Source organism: Cavia porcellus, unplaced genomic scaffold, assembly GCF_034190915.1.
Source record: "Cavia porcellus strain 051 isolate PalLab524CR breed Dunkin Hartley unplaced genomic scaffold, mCavPor4.1 scaffold_2, whole genome shotgun sequence".
Taxonomy (NCBI): Eukaryota; Metazoa; Chordata; class Mammalia; order Rodentia; family Caviidae; genus Cavia; species Cavia porcellus.
This window is the reverse complement of record NW_026947485.1, coordinates 139611002-139630034: the sequence shown is the minus strand read 5'-3', so window position 1 is coordinate 139630034 and position 19033 is coordinate 139611002. Positions and strand designations below refer to the sequence as shown.

Here is a 19033-nt window from a genome sequence, read left to right as displayed (position 1 = left end):
CCTTGGAGCCAACCAACTATGGTCTGAAATGTGAGTCAAGATAAACTTCTCCTCCATTAGTTATACTTGTTGGGTATTTTGTTCCAGTGATGTGTGACTAAGACAGGAGGTAAATAAAGAAACTTTTTTCTGTTATATAACTTTGAGATAGCATGTTCTTCTATTACATCCTGAAGCTAAATTAGTTCTTTTACAAGGACATGAAAAGAATCTATTTATAATTGCTCTGTGAAATACCTGATACTACTTAAAATAATACTACAATATCTACAGTGACAGGTATTTTTATGGTTTGCATCTAGATATAAACCCCAGATCTCACACACTCATAAGTGGGGCTTTTGGGTGGTAATTGGATCTTGGGGGGACATGATACTCATCAAAGAATTAACTAGATATGGTGTTGGGAGGTGAAACCTGGTGGGAGTGTCACAGGCAGCTGAGTTAGTCAGAAATCCTTTAGACAATGAGATAGGGCTAGGTTCTCAAAGGAGCCAGTGCAGAAGTCCCCACAGTTTGCAACTGTGGGGGAGACAGACACTTCCCGCTGTGGGCCAGGCCTCGTGACAAAGTATCAAACAAATGCATCTACATAGCTAAAGACTGATATTCTAATTAGTTCCCTATCACCCGGGAGTCACTATCCCATCCGCCTAATGGAAAGGTCACAACTCTAAGAATGTCCACTTCCTACATGACTTGCTTTTGCATTGTCCCTAATGTAATCAATTTTACCTGAACTGTTGATCTTATTGGCTAACTATAGTTATTGCCCACCTTCTCTACTTTGGCCCTCTGGTATGCCACCCTACCTTGGAGCCAACCAACAATGGTCTGAAATGTGAGTCAAGATAAACTTCTCCTCCATTAGTTACACTTGTTGGGTATTTTGTACTCATCTGCTTTGTGAGTTCCCAGTCTTCCCCACACCTTGAACCCCTGATTTTCCTTTATAAAAGACAGTCCTGGGCAACCTGCTCAGGACCCCTTCTGTCTCTCTTCAACAGAAGCTTTACTTTCTCAACAAATATATTCTACTTTTCACCTCTGTTGTTCCTACAATTCATTCTTCGGTTTTAGAGAACATGAACTCATGGACATAGTAGGTTGGGTGTTTCACTCCCCTATATCAAGAGCAGGTGAGTCACTGGGGTGACCCAGATGGTCTTGGAAGGATCCTTCCTTTCTCCTCCCTTGATTGCTCACTGCTTTCAACACTTATGCCATCACTGTTTCTCCTCTGCCATGCCCCTGCCAGGCTGTCCCATCCTCTAGCCAGATGCACACAGACTGAAACCTCTACCAGCTGTGAACCAAAATAAATTTCTCCTTTAAGCTGTGGATTTGGGGTATTGTGTCTCAGTGATGAAAAAGAAACTAAGCAAATACCTTTGTGTAAAATATAGCAAAATAGGACAACATTTGATAATCATCAGTCAATGTTTTCTACTGAAATACCTTTAAAAATAAAGGTAAAATGCAAGCCACACACTCTGAGAAAACATTTGTGTGATTAAGATTATGTATTCAAATACATAAGATAAATCTTAAAGTTCAATAATAATAAAAATTTTAAACTTAACTAAAATGATTAAAATGTCTGAGCAGACCCTGAGGCACCTCACCACTTACATACAGACAATATGTAAAGATGCTCATCATCATAGAACATTCCAGAATTACAATGAAATATAACCAGAAAAACCTACCAGAAACACCACACCAAATGCTGACAAGTTGTTTAGCAACAGTTCTCCCATTACTGATTCAGCCACTTTGAAGGGTAGTTTGTCAGTTCTTTACAGAACTAAACATCATCTTACATCATTCAGCAATCACGCTCCTAGGAATTTACCCTTTGGTTAAAAATTATGTGAAAAGAAATACCTACATTGGATTATAGCAGCTTTATTTGTAACTGTCCAAACTTTCAAGGAACAGAGATGTAGTAAATGACTGGACAAACTGTAGTAATCATACAATGGTATTGTAACATCAGATATTGTGTACAGTCATCCAAGTATTGCAATCCCTTTTCTAATCTTCCAAAAAGTTATATTTACAATCCCATTGAGACGTTATTGGAATCCCAGCAAGTTAATTTCAATCTACCACCTCCAATGCAACCCATAGCAAGAGTAAAGACACTGTTATAGATTAAAAACTGGTCATTAACTGAATGTCAGTTGAATTAAATCATGGTGTTCCACCTGAGGAAAACTGCCAGCATCAAGAGAGATGTGGAGGAGAAGAGAGGTGTTGTGGGTTTCTCTAAGTGTTGCTGTATGAGCTGATGGTTCTCCTAGTTGTGCTCATCATGACTAGCTTCCCCAGTGTGTTGAACATTGTCATCAGAGGGGCTCAGGACCTTGTTGGTGAGAGTGGTTGTGGTTCACTTTGGGGGAGCTCTGGTCCTTGCTTCCTGGCTCCATAGGGGAAGACATGTGCCACTTAATCTCCAAGATGAATCCTCATGCTGGCTTTCTGGCATGTACTGGACTGTTCTTATCATTGGCAGGGCTTGGGACCTTTGCATTGTTGAGAATGGCTGTGGTGCTTTTCAGGACAGCCCTAGTTCTTATTTTGTGACTTCTCGGCTCCAGCATAGAACACTCAACCTACAAGCACAGCTCCTTCGCCCTGCTGGCATAGACTTCCTAGCTTCCACTGCTGACCTTTGGACTTGCCCAGCACGAATCCATAAAACAGACTGTTGTGAGTCCTTCTTGTGTGCTCTAGACTTCCAGTTGGTCTCATGGGAGGCATTGTCATGGGCTCTAGGTTTTCATCTGGACCAAGTAGGACATTACTGTGGGATTCAGGCCTTGGGCTGAACATTCTACATCTTTAGTGTTGTGGATATATTTCCTGCAGTTTCTTGTGTTAAACTCTGGGTGACCATCACAAAACAATATTACAAATTCTGTGTCCTGATTCCAATTGTTTTCTGCACAACCCCTGATTACAATAGACAACAAGGCACATCCTAAGTTAAGGGCAACCAAAGGGTCCTAAATCCAATCTCCATGAAAATGTCCAGACAAATGCCCTGATCCTAGGCCTGTCCCAGAATTTATTATCTTGTGAAGAAGGGGTGGCTGGAGGATGAGTGACAGTGTGAATGTAGGCTATTGCATGAGTAACTTGAGCTGGCTAGCTAGGTAGGGAGAAAAGCATCTCAGCAAAATGCAGAGATAAGGATATGCAGAAGGATAAATTTGCATAATTCAATTAAGATAGCCACGGAATTGTTTTAGGAGGCTGTTGCTTTGGTTTCTGATATGTAAACATATTTGTGCCCTGGAGAGTCATAGCCTCTTTACACCGAGTCTCATTTGACATTCCTGGAGCTCTACCAACCCACAGAGCACTATTCAAGGAAACAGGAGACTATCTGATGGCTTTAGAGATTATATAACAGTGCCTTTACTAGCCTTATTTGCAATGCTTAGAGCCAATTGAAGAGAGAAGGAAATACCATAGTCAGCTCTCTACATATAAGGAAATAAGTCTCCATATAATCAAAGTTGCAGCAATTGTTCTGCATTCAAGGGGAGTCACTCAAGTTGTCTCTTACACAATAGAATATAATTACTTATTTTAAAAATGAGCTGACTCATACAAAGATATAGAGGAATCTTAATTATAGTGAAACAAATCAATCAGAAAAAGCTGAATATTGTATGACTGCAATTCTGACACTGCAGCAAAGGGAAAAATTGTAAATGTAGAAAGAAGGTCAGTGACTGTCAGGATGTTAGGAAAGGGGAGTTAGATAAGGATGAGTAGGGTGAGCACAGGAGATTTTAAGGACAATAAAATTATCATATATTGGCTGGGGATTTAGCTCAGCAGTATAAGCACCTGCCCAAAAAAAGAGAAACTATCATACAATACTGTAAATTCATACTGCATTGTTCATTTGGTATAACAGAATAAACTGTGTCTTTTGCACTTTGGTTAATAATGATACATCACTTAAAATGATCCATCAATTGAAACAAATGCTTCACATAAATTTAAGGTGACTTTAATATGAGAAGGAGAAGAAGGAGAGGGATTTTTTGCTACATTTTATTTAAACCTAAAAATACCCTATCAGTTATGTTTAAAGATGATAAGCTAGACCCAGTTAAGTAAATCAAAATGAATAGATTTGTGCATAAATTATCATACCAGGTACTGAAAAATAATTCAACAATAAATCATGTTCTTCATTGGAGTAGATGTTTTTCTTGTAGTCCATCTTGATATATAATTCACTAGAGGGATATTTTTTGATAAAATATTGAAGTTATATTAATGTAAAATTTACAGAATCTATGATGTATGTGTGTGTGCATGTGTATGTGTGTGAATGTGTAGCATTAGATTTTTACACTGGAATATATCCCAGTCCTGTTTATTTATTCATTTTTGAGGCAGAGTCTCCCTAAATCACTGATTCACTAGATTCACTGCCTACACTAGATTCAAACTTTGGATCCTCCTGCCTCTACCTTCCAGAATGCTGTGATTACAGGTGTATGCTACCATGCCTGACTTTACTTATCATTCTTATCAGGAAGTTGACTTTATTGTTTCAAGGCATATAATTCCACATATTTTTTCTGAAAGAGTTTTCAGCATGGTTAGAAGACAATATACAGTAAAGTGGCCTTTATTTTAAAGATGTGAAGAAACTCCGTGACCTCCAGGGTCTGACTTTCTCTGCCAGATACGTGGTGTGGGGGGTATACATATAGCTTTGGTCTGGGGTGGTGCCTAAAGGGCATTACTGAAGCACAAGTAACCAATTGGAACTCATTTCGTGCCACAGGTAAATTGCCTAGGGGCGGGGAAGATGATCTCAAGATAGAGCCCCTTGGTTCCGCCTCCCAGCCTTCCATCGCTGGAGCATCCAGGGTGAAATCCTTTCACTTCTGTCTTTTTATAATTAGAAAAAGGTCAAAGTTTTTCTTTCTTTTACTATTTCCTGCTGAAAGGGGGCACCATATTGGGGTTTAGAAGGGTTGATGGGATGATGGTTGATGCCCATGCAGAAGTTGATGTCAGGTATTTTAGCCAGGACAACTTTATCATTGGTGAATGCCCACACATTAGACTGGAAAAACAAAGAGACAAGGTGTTATGAGGAGTCAGGACACTATCATATTTAAGGGCCCAGATGAGGTAGAAGAAAATGTGCCTTTGATTTAGATATGTCATTTTATCAGGACTATATTAAGGTAGAATCATTGCCACAGTGAGGTATAATTCTGAAAAAGAAGTGTAGGGTTAGGAGAAGTGAAGTTATGAGAGGTGATTATTCCCTCATCTGAAAGGGTACAAGTTAAGAGGGTAGATAGGTAAGACTTGTCTCTGGTTTGGAGTTGAGCTGGAAAGAATAGGAAGGGTGGGGATGGCTGTGGCTGTGTCACTATAGGGAAGGTAAGAACCTAGGCCTTTAGGGATGTCATGTCTGACTAAACAACTGAGGGTAGAGAGAATTAAGACAGTTGTCACATAGAACAATAAGAAGACGATCTTACACATGATATGGGAGTCTTTAGGAAAGACTGTTGAGAGTCCTGTTGTAAAAAGGACAATTAATAGAATGTAAGAAATTAGGAACCAATTTGGATAACAAAACATGACTTAGTCTGAGAGTTGTGGCTGTGAGGCCTTGGTGAGTTGGAGATGAGTGGGCAATAAGATGGCAGTCTAGCAATTTTGACTGCTGTTGGGGTTGCCAAGAAGACCAGGTATGGACTGCTCCACCTTGGTTGTAGTCCTTAGGGTAATTTGCTGTAATAGGACCTTAGTAAGTATATCAGCAGTCTCCCTGGTTGTGGGAAAGACTTTTATTTATCTTGAAAAAGTACAAACAAAGGTGAGAAGATATTTGAGAGTTTTGTGGCAAGGCATGTATGTAAAATTTGTCTGTCAGTCATGACCAAAGTTTTACCTGAGAAAATGATGAATAGGAAAGGAAGGGGGTGCTATGTATCCCTGAGGAGAGGTTTTACTAGAGATAACAGGTGTAAGATGTTGAGACCTCAGAGTGTCTGGTTCAGGGTTAGGTAACAGCACTGTTGAGTCTGTATTAGAGGGTAAGACCCATTAGACTTGAGTACCAGGAGAATGGGAGTATTATTGGGTGAATGGGTAGGTTTAAGGAAACCATTGTCTAAAAGGCGCTTAATTATAGGTTTAAGTCTCTATAAATGTTTGGAAGCTAAGGGATATTGGGGAACACAAGGAAAACTTGAAGGATCCATGAGATAAATTAATAAGCATGGTGTGCGCAGCACAGGTGGGGTTGGAGGTATCTCAAACTATAGGATAGACCAGAGAAGAAGCGAGTCTGGAACCTGCATGAAACAGGACCTGTCTATAAGGCTGCATAGGTTGGCCGTCAACACCACCTATAGAGACTGAGGACTTAATATAGTGGCCTGAAAACTCAGGAAGAACACTATACATGGCCTCTAAATCCACAAGTATAGAGAATGTCTTACCTGAGACCTCTATTGGGACTTGGGGCTCTGAGAAGGACACCTTAATGGGGGCTGTAGGCCCTAAGCCCCATCAGTCTTCAGCAGTAAATCCGAGCAGATCTGTCAGCGATGAATCTGGTGGTGATGGCATTTCCTGAGGGCTAGAAGTTAGGAGGATGGCTTACCTACTCTCTGGCAGCTAGGAAGGTTGCTCTTTTAATGGCCCAGGTGCAAGGCCCCAAAGGAACTCCAGGATTGGAGCATTTTCTTGTCCAATATTCTTTTTGCTGCATTTGAAGCATGGTCCAGGAGGGACTCAGGCAGCTCCACCTTGTGTCGGTTTACCTGTCTCAGAGCTCCAAGTGTCACTGCTAAAAGATCAGATTGTTATTTTTTTAATCTGTTTTTTTTTTTATCAGTACCAGAGATCGAACTCACGATTGCCTGCTTGCAAAGCAGGTGCTTATGCCACTGAGCTAAATCCCCAGCCCCTATTTTTTTTTATCTCTGTTGTTGAAAACATGAAAAGCCATATTAAGAAGGACTCTGTGGGGTATAAGGGGTAAGGTTAGCCTTTTGTCCTGGGATCTGGCCCACAGTGGATGGTATCAGTAGAATCAATTAAGTATGCAGGAGTCAAATAATATAATCAACAGGGTATTTATGATCATAACTTTAGTAATGGCTTCCCATAAGGAGGATAAGGTCCAGAGAGTTTTAGGAACTGACATGTCATTTATTTGTCATATATAAGTATCTCTTATGCTATTAGAATGCCTAATGCCATCTGATTTTTGGAGGATGGCCTGTGTTACTAATTTTACTTTTTTAATTTAGGAGAGAGAGATCAGCTACAGTGTCATTTAACACCAGTTGAATTAATTATGGCTCAACAGAGGGCCAAGCCAGGGCTGGCAGATAGGCTGGGAAAGGCTCAAACCCCAGTGCTGGTCTCCGTGTTCTGCATGTATCATATAACCTTTTTTCTGGAAAAGATCTGGTAGATCCCAGGAAAAGGAATCCAAAAGGAATTTATATTATCTCTTAATTTCATTTGTTGAACATCCAGAAGATTGATTACAATACAGTGTACTTTAGGCAGTAAGCTTAACAGGCTATTAACAATGGGTGTTTTAACATTTGAATGCTGAAGAAATTTGTGAAACATCTCTAAGCATATGCCTGGATCTAAAAGAAAACACTTGTCATTATATACTACATAAATTTTTGTTTATAAGTTATTATTTGACTGGTGACCTTGTATTGGTTTGATCTGAATCTCTTAGCTGGAACACTAACACTCTTAGCTGGAAAAAGGCAGCAGATTTGAAGGCATGAATATATCAACTGATTAGCAACAATGAATTATCTAGGTCATATGAACTTTAGTTGAGGTGTCCCATAAGGCTATGGAGATTATTGGAGGCTCCGATTAATAAACAAGAGTTGGTAAAATTATCAGGTCGCCACTTTTCCTGTTTCTCAATTGAAATCTTTTCCAGTGTCTCCTCAATGTAAGAGATTTTATTTAAACAGTTTTAGCACCATTTTTACCCACTGGCAAACTAGGTGGAAGCATGTTTTTAAAATCTATAACCCAAATAAACCTTGATTAAATGGTTTGAAAATGCAAAAAAAGCAAAAAAAAAAAAGCAAAAAAAAAAAACCACCACCACCACCACCACCAACAAAAAAAACCCCAAAAGATTGTTGAGCTCAAATAAAAGGAACACCTGTTTACAGAGCAGGCAAATAGACAAACATGGACAGATGATCTGTACTTTATAAACAGACTGAACAAACAACAGATATATAGACTGATGATCATCTTATAAAATTAGAGTACACTCAAATATATTTGGCCACTTTGCAAATAATAAATAAGACTAGTGTGAACCTTTTTGTAGGTTAATTAATAGAGATCTGATCTCTTGAAATAAGAATGCCAGAATAGGAACCTGGTTAGCTCAGAGAGTTAACCCCACCTCGCTACCTCGCTGAGCAGCCATTGGCCTCTTCTCCTCCTGCATCCCCTTGCCTCCTCCTCAGCGCCACCTGGAGCCACGCTAGGGGTCTGGCCCCAGCCGAGCAGCGCTCAGAGGATGGGGCTGGGGGATGGGGCTGCTCTGTAGGCGCAGGAGCCTGCAGGGGGAGCGCAGACCTGGCGGACCACGTGAGAGTCCAGAGAAGCCTGCACAGGCGGTCCACGCACATCACACCTGCCCTGCCTGTGCGCAGCCCAACGCAGTCCCATGTGCACCTCCCCCATTCTGGCCGCACATGCTCTGGGAGAGGTGAGCTGGCGTGCATCAGGGGAGGGACTGAGAACTGGGTGAGGCGGGAGGAAAGGACAATGCTGAGAACGCTGCGGGATTTGGTGTGTGAGCTATGGGGAGAAGCTGTAAAGAAAAGAGCCACCTCCTAAGAGTGGGGAGGGGGAGGGATCCTGGAGGGGCAGAGGGAGAGAGGGACACGTGCTTAAAACAAAGGCCTAAAGATGGAGAGTTTTCGCCAACCTGCCACTATTGTGATAAAAGCATAAATAAAAGATCAGCTTTTTGGTTTTTGGTAGCCTTTTGAACCAGGCACCCCAGAGGTGTGTTTTTTGGGGCACAGGAAGTGGTCCCCATGACTGAATTATAAGTGAGCTGAGAGAATAACTTCACCTCGGGAAATAACGCTCCCCTCAAGGAGTGTGGAAGCTGTTCCGGGTCACACATAACAAAAGAGGTCGTCACCTGTCTTGTAGGCATGATATGGAACACCCACACCTGTTCTCTTTGGCCTGGTCACCGAAGAGTGCGGGGCGCATCCCAGTAAACAAAAATGCCAGTCTTGGTGGCCTAAAGATCGTGAAAACTGGTACCCCTGTTTGGGATGGCAGGATGGTTTATCTGTCACAAGCTTGCTAAAGGATGGAAACAAAATATTCGGGGTGGTAGCCTACTCGTGTTCAGTGAGGAAGGTCACTTTGCACGCAGATTAGCTGCAGCAAGTAAACAGTCCTGGAGGAAGTAAAAGGTGGTTCTTAGGCAGGGGTCTCAAACTGGGAGGGGTTCCCAGGAGCCACTCACTCTGCCTCCTGAGTCACACAGGCACCATTATGAAAGAGTTTTCGGCGTGGTTAGAAGACACAATATAAAGTAAAGTGACCTTTATTTTAAAGATGTGGAGAGAAATTCCATGACTTCTGGGGCCTGGCTTTCTCTGCCGGACACGTGGTATGGGGGGCATACATATAGCTCTGGTCTTGGGGTGGTCCTAAGGGGCATTACTGATGCACAAGTAGCTGATTGGAATTCATTTAGCACCACAGGTAAATTGCCTTGGGGCGGGGAAGATGACCTCAAGATACAGTCCCTTGGTTCCACCTCCCAGCCTCCCACTGTTGTAGCATCCAGGGTAAAATCCTTTCATTTTCCATCTGGTCTTCACAGTTGTCTTTATTCAGAACCAATCAGAAGTGACTATTAAATATATAGAGAATAGCACAACCAGCTAATCTGATTTAGAAATTGACTTCTGACTTCTGGGTATAAAGCCTTGCTTCCTATAGCCAAGATGTCTCTTAGTTTCTAAAACACTAGAATATACTATAATATTGAAGTGATAAAATGTGGATATTGTATGTATAAATGGCACTCAAGACATCTATATTGGTCAGGGTTTTGAGAAAAATGGAACTAGTAGGATGGGTATATACATGAAAAAAATTTATTGTAAGGAATTGTCTAATGCAACTATGAAAACTATCAAACTTAAACATCTCCAGTCAACAAGGCAGAGATTAGAAAGTGACAAGAGTGTCACTGCAGTATGAGTTCAAAGGCCTGAGAACCAAGAAAGCCAGTGGAATGAACGTAGGTAACCAGAAAGATCTGATGTTTTAGTTCAAGTCTGAGGCAAGAGAGAGAAAGAGAGATGGGGAAGGGAGAACAAGAAAGACAGGAGGGGAGGGGAGAGGAGTGCAAAGGGAGGAAGGAAAGAAAGAAGGAAGACCTCTGAGTTTAAAGGCAGTCAGATGGGAGCACTTCCTTTCTGATTGGGTGAAAGTTATTATTCAGTTCCTTGTTTATATTAAAGCTTTTAAAAAATACCCCCAGAGAAACATTCAGAATGTTTGACTAAATAGGTACTGACGAGTACCCCATGGCCCAATCAATTTGATACACTGAGTTAGTCATTACAGGATCTCTGTAATTAATGTGTTCCCAGAAGTTAGTTTCCCAGAAATGTTTAATCCTCAGCAGAGATTTAAGAAACTATTTTTCAATTGATGCAACACACATTTATTGATCATTATACTATGTTTCAGGTTGAAACACACAAAACATCAAGTTAAGTTTAAAATTAGTGCTTACTAGTCTTATCTTAAAAATAGTAGGTGTTCTTACTTGAATTATATTTCAAATAAAAAAACATTCTTCTGGATTTTGGGAAATGTTGACTTGTTGCATTTATTATTGTTGTTTTTGTTACTGGAGAGCAAAGCCAGAAGTTTTAACTGTCTTTGCTCACCTGCTAGTCAATCAGAAGTTGGATCTCACTAGCTCAAATACAGCTTCTACAGGAAATCTGTTGCTATGATCACCTGTACCTACTGTGGGAGACTGCAGTCCCTCTTCCCAGTCCTCCAAGCAGCTCACTGTCCCCACAGCACACTTGGCTGTGTTTTCACACCTACACATTTCCACTGTCCCACATCCACTGACTGAGCACCAAGGACTTTGAGCTTCTGCCAAGACCATCACTAGCCTGTAATGAATCACTAGGGTGGTTGTTTTTTCCTTTTTAAACCAGAGAGTTATGTCAAACTCAGAAGTATATTATCACATGTGAGGAACAAAGATTGAAAGTAGGTTAACACCTTCTTTCCCACTATTTCAACCCTTATAAAGAAAGAATAATTGTCAAAAAATGTAAATAATTTTATTCTCATAATTGTAATTTATTTTGTGAGTATATGGAAAGGACAATTGTTCATAAACTATAACCAGTCAATACACGTTGTTATCTTTACTCTGAGATTAAGGTCTCTGCAGGACTAGTGTTTTCCTAAGGCCATTCTCTGGCTTGCAGACAGGATTGTTGCTTTCTTCCTGTCACCATGGATGCTTTTCTTTGTGGATGGAGGTCCCAGCATTTCTGTATGTCTTAACCTCCTCTTCTGACAGTGAAACTGGTCACGTTGATTAAGAGCCATGTCAATGGCTTTATTGTAACTTAATTTCTACCTTAAAGATGCTATCCCCAAATTAAGTCATCCTCAGGTATTGGGGTTTGGGCTTCAATATATGAATTATAGCAGTCAAGTCAAACTTCAGTCCACAAAAATGATACAAGATGGGCCTCTAATTTAAATGAACACATTCAGGAAGCATGACAGATTGGAAACTGAGGAAACAGCTAGCAGTGCTTGTCACAGATGTAGGTATTTATCATGTGGTGCCCACCGTCTTTGTAATTACTTTCTGGTATTTGTGGAATGGCCCACATTCTGAATCCCAACTCTGTAAGATAAAAGCCAGAACTCATTTTTCTAGCACCTCTTGTATACGAGGAAAACACATCTGACCTAGAATTTATAATTAATAGGCTTCTATGAGACAGCCTTCAAATCAAAAATGGAAGAATATCACAGTCAATGTTTGACAAGGATGTCTCCACTATGTTTTGATTTTTTAAAATTTTATTTAAAGAAAGACTAAACAAAACAGAAAATAGGTAGAAGTAATACATACATTCAGAGAAAAAAATAAACAGTAAGAAATCACTAGTTGATGTTTACATATTGTCATTTTACAAATAATTGTTCAAGATACAAAAATGGAACATGTAAAGTGGGAATTCAAACAGCGAGACTGCAAACAGTTCTGTTCAACTGTCAAACAAAAACTTAGTAGCATGGTTGTCAGTCCTATACATTTAAACATACAGGCAGTTATCCATATCTTCATTTATGTTTAGATTAAACAAACTAAAGCAGGTTAAAATCATTCTGAACAAAGAATAATAATATTGCTGGATTTCACATCATGACACTCTGTGATTGGCACTGGATATTGTAACATCTTTTTTTAAAAATTTAATTTAAAGAAAGACTAAACAAAACAGAAAATGGGTAGAGATAATACATAATTTCAAAGAAAAAATATAAACAATAAGAAATCATTAATTATTACAGATTGTCTTCTTACAAATTGTTATTCAAGACACTAAAATGGAGCATATAAAGTAGGGATTCAAACAGTGAGATTGCAACCTGTTCTGTTCAACTATCCAACAAAAACTTAGAAATGTGGTTATCAATCCTATACATTTAAACATACATGCAGTTATCCATATCTTTAATTATGTTGAGATTGAATAAACCCAAGCAGGCTAATATCACTCTGAACAAGAATAATACTATTGCTGGGTTTCACATTATGACACTCCAGGATCAGCACTGGGTATTTTAGTGTCTTTTTTTCCTTCAAAGTATCTGTTCATTTTATCATGTGTCATAAGATCAGTTCTCATAAACTGTTGATAGATTCTATACATGCATGATTCTTAACATTTATTTCTATCCTTTCTATATTAGAGGGAGAAACAAAATAAAGCAAGACAAAATAAAACATATTCCTATAAACACATGAAATGAAAAAACATATAAGACCACTGTACAAAGATTTCTAACATGGTTCCTGTGTTGTCTTTTGTTATCTCCAATAGAATTGGCTATATCATCAGACATAGTATAATTGAATATAACAGTATTAATAAAAACACAACTTTGTATATAGTATAGAACTTTAAAAACTGGCAGTTATCAAATCAGAATGTGTATTGTAGAGTCTTGTCATCTTCATTGTAGTTGCCTATACTCTGAGACTTGATACTATCAATCATCAATTAATTTTGAGTAAAATCTTCTCTGCCTCATTTCTGTTATGCTCTTTTTTTCCCCATCAGTTGTCTGCTTATCTTCTTCATTCTGTTTTCTGTTCCATTCATTGAGGCCTCTCTGGACTGTTACTGGAATCCTAGTACTTTTCTCTCTCTCTAGAATGCCCTCTCCGTAGAGTTGTATTGGTGTTTGCAAATTTCCCAAGATCCTCTTTGTCTTGGAAGCATCTTGTTTCTCCATTCATTTCTAGAGACAGTTTAGCAGGATATATCAATCTGGGATGGAGGTTATATTCTTTCAGGGCTTGGAATATTTTGCTCCAGGCTCTTCTTGACTTGATGGTTTGTGTTGAGAAGTCTGCCATTATTCTGATTGGCCTTCCTCTATAGGTTATCTGTTTCTTGTCTCCAGCAGTTTTTAATATTCTGTTATTATATTGAATTTCTGGGATCTTGATTATTATATTCCTGGGTGTAGCTCTGTTTTGGTTGTAGGTGGCTGGAGTTCTGTATGACTCATAAATCAGAATATCATTTCCTTTTCTTATGTTTGGGAAGTTTTTCTTAATTATTTCTGTGAATAACCTTTGTAGTTCCTTTGTTTATACCCCTGCTTCTTCATTCACATTTTTTATTCTCAAGTTATAGATCCTCTTGTCGTCTTCTAGCCTTTGTATCATTACTGCTTGTTTCCTTGTTATTTTAAAAAAGTTTTCCCTTTCATAATCCTACTTTGCAAAATTGTCCTCCAGTTTGGATAATCTATCCTTAGTTTCTTTCAAGATGATTTGCCATCTTTCCATAAAGTTTTTAATTTCCTGGTAATCTTTTTGAATCTACTTCATATATTCTATTTTTTTAAAATATTCTTCATGAAATGGTTCTCTTCTTTGTTTGAGCTCCTCCCTTCTTCTGTCTATGTCTGCTTGAGGGGTGCTTAGTATCTCTTTTCTTTATCTTCTTATATCTTGCTTTACTTGGCTAAATATTTACTTAGCTAAATATTTTGAACTCATGTATGAGGTCCCGAATATATCTCTTTATGTCCACTGGTGCTGTGTCTGATATTGCATGTTTGCTGTTATTTTCCTTTGTATTTAACTGTCCTGGGTCAATGTTCTCAGGGTTGGGACCTGGGGACTTTTTGTTGTTGCTTCCTCTTTCCATCTTTTTTGCTTCTTCCAGGAGGTCCCAGTTTCTTTTTTTGTTGGTTACAATTCTTCTGAAGCATGCTAGCTAGATGACCCTTCCCACTGCTGTGTGCTAGTGAGTTGCAGACAGGGACAGTGTATGCTGGCCCCTCCTCTCCAGATCAGTTAAGCTGCTGTGGCCTGCACTGTATTACTTTGCACTGCCTCCCCTCCAGATCAGTCAAGCTGCTGTGCCCTGTACTGTATGACTTTGTACACCCCCCTTCCAGATCAGTCAAGCTGCTGTGGCCTACACTGTATTACTTTGCACCCCCTCCCCTATGGGTCAATCAGGCTGCTGTGGTCTGCACTGTATTACTTTGTGCTGCCTCCCCTCTGGGTCAGTCAAACTTCTGAGGCTTCACTGGGTTAGTGTGGTTAGTGTGCACCAACGCTGTAGGGACTTGGGTCTCATCCAGGTCACATGACCCAGGCCCAGCTCACTCTACCAGTCCTGTTTGGGAAGGGGACAACTGACTGGGGTCACTACTGCCCCTTGTACTTGTCAGTCCTGCCCAGTCCCAGAATGTCGTCTGCTGGAGTCCCCCTTTCTAAGGAATGGCTCCACTCCCGTCACTCTGATGTAGGCACCCTGTCAATTCAGCTCTCCATTGGGCTCACTGAACCCTGAACTCAATGTAGCTGTGCCTCCAGTGAGTCGAAGCGGCAGGACCTCGGACAGCTCGGCAAATCATGGAGGGACATCGCAAGTCACAGCGGGACCTCAGATGGTTGGCAAGTTGCCTGCTGCAGCAGGAATACTGAACCTTTAGCTGTTCCAATAATAGCACCAGGACTGTATGTTTGGTTGGTTCTCCTCACCTTAATTTCTTCTTGGGACGAGAGAATTCATCTCCCTCTGTTTTGGGTTCTCCACTCTGTATTATGTTGAATTCTAAGTTAACTATCTCAGGGAGCCTCTGTAGCCAGTTGTTATCTATCTGCCATCTTTGCTCCTCCCCCAACATGTTTTGATTTTCAGGAACAGTAATGAAAAACCCATGCTGTTTCTAGTAGCAGCATGTTAGGACTATTGTTTTAAGTGACAGTATATAGTAGCTTACTTGTCATTCCTTGCTGCATACTTTCAAAACTTGGCTCCTTTGTTCATCAACTATGCTATAAAATACAAAACATAAATTGATGTGTTTTCCTGTTTAACATATTTAGATTGAATTTTATTTATAACTGGATGAACTAACATAGAAAATGATACTATAATTAATCCTAAATAAAACAATCTCCTGCACCATACTTGTTTTCTTCCACATTTTCAATCACACATCTTTGTATCTTGCTTCCTGGCTAGAATCCTAATCAGTAAACTGTTGCATGCATATGTGTGTGCACCCACACACACCTTCTAAGGGTGTGAGTCCTTATGGTATAAGGATATGAATCCTCTCTCATTTACTTTCGTTTTTAAATTTTTAAACTTTTTTATTTTAAAAAGCAAAATAAAAAAAGGATAGAAATGACACAGAATTTCAAAAAAGAAAAAAATGTAAGGAATTAACACTACTTAATTTGTTGCATATTGTTATCTCAGAACCAGTTGTTCAAGTTACAAAATATAGACACAAAAGTGATCAGTCAAACAATGATAGCACAAAACTTCTTTTTGGTGAACTAAGGGAGATTAGTAGTATGTGTACGCCTGGCAGATAACTATACTACTAATCTCTCCTCTACTTTCTCTTTAGAGTTCATTATAAAAATTTACTGCTGAGAAAATGAATTAGGAAGTTATCTCTTTCTTTGTTACCAGGAAGAAGATAAGAAAGAATATAAATATAGATATACTTGAGGAAGGATGATGGAAATTGAAGAACTTCCATAGCAAGTTCTAAACTATATCTATGGAAATAGGAGGATATACAACTAATCTCTTTTTTGATGATTTGGAATTATCATTATGAACTTCAGTTATTGACCATGTCTCAATAAGATTAGGACAGTAATAAAATGTTGTATTCTTGAATAATGGTAGGCCGATTTAGTATTACGCCAACTTTCAGTTTTCTTCCTTAGTTGCTTTTCAGCAATTCCCTATGTTCATTTCTCACATTATTAGTAAATTTGGTGCTTGACTGTGGGGGCTCTGGCCAGAATTATGTATGACAGGGATATGCAGAGATAAAGAACTTTTGGGGTCACACACTAAATGCATCCCAGAATACATGATTAGAGATTCAAGGATAGCCTATAGGGCCACAAGTCCAAGTAGGATCAGAACATATTGCCTCAAGGATGAATGCTCTGACCTTTGTCTCTCTAGCCTCTAATTTACCACTGAGATTGAGCCTAAGGTCAAGCATGTAACAGACCACTCTGAACTTCCCTGTCCTTCGGTCCCCTACATAAATTCCTTCATATATGTCCTTCTTTTGCCCTTCATTATTGCTTCCTGGCTCTATCAATAAATAGCCACAGAAGCTTCACTTCAGGGTTGTCTTTATGAGACTCTCTCATGCTCAGGAGCCTCAGTTAAGGCAGTCATTCTGAGACTTCTTGGAATTTGTTTGGACACTGACACTGAGTAATCTTTCATTCTTTGCACCATGCCAGGGTCATAAACTATGACTGATGACTTTAAGAAAGTTGCTGTGAGTGTTAATTCTGATGTCAGTTTTACTGGATTAACTATTATCTAACAGATTAATAAAACAGCTCTAGGTGTGTAGGTAGAGATGGTTGACTTGTAAGCCAGAAAATTGAGTGAAGAAGACCCTTGTATGACACAATCAACAGACTCATATTGTGGATGGATAGAATTTTAAAAAGTGAAAGAAGAGGAAACTGTATGTTTTGGAAGACACCAGGTAATCAGGTAAGTCTTTTGGGGCTATTGCTTTTGAATATGGTCTTCAGTTTCTTTAGTTTTCCGGTGCATACTCATATCTGTGCTGTCTAGTGAGCTTCCAGGCCTTCAGCCTTGAGCTAATACTGCATCTTTGTTGTTTTTGCTCTGCAGTCTCCATCTTAGGTTGAATCATGGATTCCCTGTTTCTCCCACTTGCATTTGACCATTGTGGGCTCTCCCACCACTGACCCTATCTGCCTATCTAAATAAATACCTTTGTGTGATTATATATTTACTATGGGTCCCATTTCTCTGGAGAATTTCTACTGCTACAGTTGCTTATTAGACTAGAAAAAATGAATTTTGAATTTAGACAAATCTGTTTTTGAATTCTAGCTCCACACTAGTACACCACTGAGAAAGTTAAATACCACAGTCTTAAAATGGAGATCATAGCACTAATCAAGCAAATATGTTGAAAAGATAAGAAAATAGGTGTACTGCTTGTACACTAGGCTTGCAAAAAAAGCAAACTGTTATAAAGAAGTAGGCCTCATTCATTTTAGATATCTGGTCATTCAATTTGTTTGTTTGTTTGTTTTACCAGGTGCCTAAGTGTGAATTAAATTTCCCTTGCTGTTGATAAATTCATTTTATTTCATTTAAACTGCTTTGCCTCTGATGTTGCTGTCACTGCTAAAAATCAGACTCATTTCTTTTTAACTTGTTTGTTTTCTGAGCTTCTCTCTCCAAATATAATCATTTCTTCAATAAATTATTGTGATAAAATCTGATTCATGTACATGCCTGTCCTGTATGAATAATCGTGCAGTCATTTCTTCTAGTATCCTAAAAATATCTTTCTGGTTTTGTTTCTTTCCTCAAGCAAAGGGTGTTTAGTTCTTTTTGGTTCTGTTATTAGAGAGATCAGACAAGGGTACTTATTTTAAATGTACTTTACTTATTGAAGAGGATATGTGTAATGTACTGTCCTCCAATTTCCTCTTGAAATACTTCTTAAGAAATAAAAAACAAACATGCAAAGCAAAAAGAACAGGACTATCAACCTTCTGTCAGAATCTCTGTGAGATTTCTACTTGTTAAATGTCATGAAACTTGATTGTACACTTTTATCAAAGGAAATAAAGCAATTCTGAATATCCAGCTATGTGTGTTTTTACTGGCATTATCCACTGAAGTCTATTTTTGTAGTTTTGTCAAGGAAAAAGGTATATCATTATTTATTGACAGAATATGGATGCTAACTAGTGGAATATTTTGATAAGGATAAATAAATAATTTTAGAAGCTGTAGAGACATAAGAAGCTCCTCTTCAGGAGCTCAGAATTCTGACCCCTAATCCTAAATCAGGAAGTACAAGGCTATTGAATCTCTAATTTAGAGTTTAGACTTAGTTTGGGAACAAAGTTTAAAGGAAAATTATTTTCTTGGCAATCTTCAGATAGATGTAGATTTGTTCATACAAAGTGTTTTTCCTCTCACTCATATTCCAACCTATTGTCATAAATACAGAAGTTTGAATGGGTGCCAGTGAACAGCAAAATATAAGCTATCCTTGCTTTGACATGTCCCACAATCAAGACCTGTAAAAATGTTTAATATAAATTTCATTTCAAGTGTATCTGAATTCCAAAAGCAGCAGAGCTATC

General features: G+C 39.0%; 1 long non-coding RNA gene across 1 annotated transcript in view; it reads left to right on the top strand.

Annotated features, from left to right (window-relative positions):
- Positions 1-8563: 8563 nt before the first annotated feature.
- Positions 8564-19033, top strand: part of LOC134472923 (uncharacterized) — a 58704-nt gene continuing 48234 nt past the window's right edge. Inside the window, exon 1 of the long non-coding RNA XR_010042956.1 lies at positions 8564-8773. This is a non-coding gene — a long non-coding RNA (uncharacterized LOC134472923). The remainder of the gene's footprint in view (positions 8774-19033) is intronic.